Raw genomic sequence first — 2,962 nt, 5'->3', positions numbered from 1 at the left:
CATTGGGTTAGGGAGCTCTAATGTAATTTGATGGATCAATACAAGTTTTCATTATTCTTCTTCTATCTTTTCTCTTGATTTTACTTGAAAGCTTTCGATCTTCATCCAATTGGGTAGTTATCTTGGAAAAGAAGCTATTCATACTTGGATCTCTTCTGAACCTTGAAAGAGGAATGAAGAGATCAAGCTAGAAATGCTTTCTCATGCTGGACCAAATTGGGTTTGGATGGATATGTGACTATAATCCTCTCAACACTTGATTTGGGAAATGCATGTGGTATAATCAGTGACCATACTTCATCTCTTCTCATGAGCAATTGACCAAGGAATTGGCTATTGATCAAGATTTGAGAGATTGAATTACAAGAAATTGTAATTCAATCACTTAAGATTGCCAAGGAGATCAATGAGTGCATTGATTGAGGAAGAGATGAAAATAAAATTGATCTGGAGAATGAAACATCTCCTAAACCCAATGAACTCCCCATTTCTGATCTTACCCATTCTCTTTAATTTCTATTATTTACTCTTATGAGCAATTCCCCCATTCCCATTTACAATTCTGCAATTTACTTCAGTAATTCACTTTTAGTTCTTTAATTCTAGCATTTACTTTTTCTGTCATTTACCTTACCGCCATTTTATTTTCTGTAATTCTAAACTCAAATCCTGGATTCGCTCAACTAGAACATTCCTCTAATTAAAGTTGCTTGATCAATCAATCCTTGTGGGATTCGACCTCACTCTATTGTGAGTTTTTACTTGACGACAAATTCGGTACACTTGCCAAAGGAAATTTGTTAAGAGACAAGTTTTCCGTGCATCATGTCTCTGGCCTTTGGTGCCATAGATGGTTATGGAAAAACAAAAAGCAATGCTTTTACCACACCAAACTTAAAATGTTTGCTCGTCTCCGAGCAAGAGAAGAAAGAAAGTAGTAGAAGAAGAAGAAAATGGAGGAGATGGAGGTGCGTGAATGGTTCTGTCAAGGGGGTTTTAGGTGGTTATGATGTGTGAAAAGGAAGGAGTGATGGTTTGAATTTAATTGGGTGGGTGTAGGTGGGTTGTATGATGGTTTTGGAGGAGTAATGGAGGTGATTGGTGGAGGTTAATTGAGGAAGAATGTTATGAAAAGGTGTGAAGATGAGAGAAGAAGTGGTAAGGATCCTGTGGGGTCCACAGATCCAGTGGGGCCAAGGACTTAACATCCCTGCTCCAATTAGGCGTGTAAAACGCCCTTGCTATGCAATCCTGGCGTTTAATGCCATAATGCTGCCTGTTTCTGGCGTTAAACGCCCAAATGTAGCTTGTTTCTGGCGTTTAACGCTAGCTTGGTGCCTGTTTCTGGCGTTAAACGCCAGACAGATGCTTATTTCTAGCATTTAAACGCCAGACTGCTCTCCTCTAGGGTGTGCTGTTTTTTATTCTATTTTTCATTCTGTTTTTGATTTTTCAGTAGTTTTTGTGACTTCACATGATCATCAACCTAAAGAAAACATAAAATAACAATGGAAAATAAATAAATATAATTAGATAACATTGGGTTGCCTCCTAACAAGCGCTTCTTTAATGTCAATAGCTTGACAGTGAGCTCTCATGGAGCCTCACATATGTTCAGAGCATTGTTGGAACCTCCCAACACCAAACTTAGAGTTTGAATGTGGGGGTTCAACACCAAACTTAAAGTTTGGTTGTGGCCTCCCAACACCAAACTTAGAGTTTGACTGTGGGGGCTCTGGTTGATTCTGCAGTGAGAGAAGCTTTTCATGCTTCCTTTCCATGGTTACAGAAGGAGATCCTTGAGTTTTAAACACAAGGTTGTCCTCATTCAGTTGAAGGATTAATTCTCCTCTGTCCACATCAATCACAACTCTTGTTGTGGCTAGGAAGGGTCTTCCAAGGATGATGGATTCATCCTCATCCTTCCCAGTGTCTAGGATTATGAAATCAGCAGGGATGTAAAGGCCTTTAACCTTTACTAGCACGTCCTCTACTTGTCCATAAGCCTATTTTCTTGAGTTGTCTGCCATCTCTAATGAGATTCTGGCAGCTTGCACCTCAAAGATTCCCAGTTTCTCCAATACAGAGAGGGGCATGAGGTTTATCCCTGACCCAAGGTCACATAGAGCCTTCTCAAAGGTTATGGTGCCTATGGTACAAGGTATTAAGAACTTTCCAGGATCCTGTTTCTTCTGAGGCAATCTCAGTTGATCCAGATCACTCAGTTCATTGGTGAGCAAGGGAGGTTCATCTTCCCAAGTCTCATTACCAAATAATTTGGCATTCAACTTCATGATTGCACCAAGGTACTTGGCAACTTGCTCTTCAGTAACATCTTCATTTTCTTCAGAAGAAGAATATTCATCAGAGCTCATGAATCGCATAAGGAGGTTCAATGGAATCTCTATGGTCTCTAGATGAGCCTCAGATTCCTTTGGTTCCTCAGAGGGAAACTCCTTATTGATATCTGGACGTCCTAGGAGGTCTTCATTACTGGGGTTCACGTCCTCTCCCTCCCTTGCAGGTTCGGCCATGATGATCAATTCAATGGCCTTGCACTCTCATTTTGGATTTTCTTCTGTATTGCTTGGGAGAGTACTAGAAGGGGTTTCAGTGATCCTTTTACTCAGCTGGCCCACTTGTGCTTCCAGATTTCTAATGGAGGACCTTGTTTCATTCATGAAACTTACAGTGGCCTTAGATAGATCAGAGACTATATTTGCTAAGCTAGATAGATTCTGCTCAGAACTCTCTGTCTATTGTTGAATGGATGATGGAAAAGGCTTGCTATTGCTAAACCTGTTTCTTCCACCATTATTAAAGCCTTGTTGAGGCTTTTGTTGATTCTTCCATGAGAGATTTGGGTGATTTCTCCATGAGGGATTATAAGTGTTTCCATAGGGTTCACCCATGTAATTCACCTCTGCTATTGCAGGGTTCTCAAGATCATAAGCTTCTTCTT

The sequence above is a fragment of the Arachis hypogaea genome, chromosome 12, assembly GCF_003086295.3.
Source record: "Arachis hypogaea cultivar Tifrunner chromosome 12, arahy.Tifrunner.gnm2.J5K5, whole genome shotgun sequence".
In the NCBI taxonomy this organism is placed as follows: Eukaryota; Viridiplantae; Streptophyta; class Magnoliopsida; order Fabales; family Fabaceae; genus Arachis; species Arachis hypogaea.
This window is presented reverse-complemented; position numbering follows the sequence as displayed.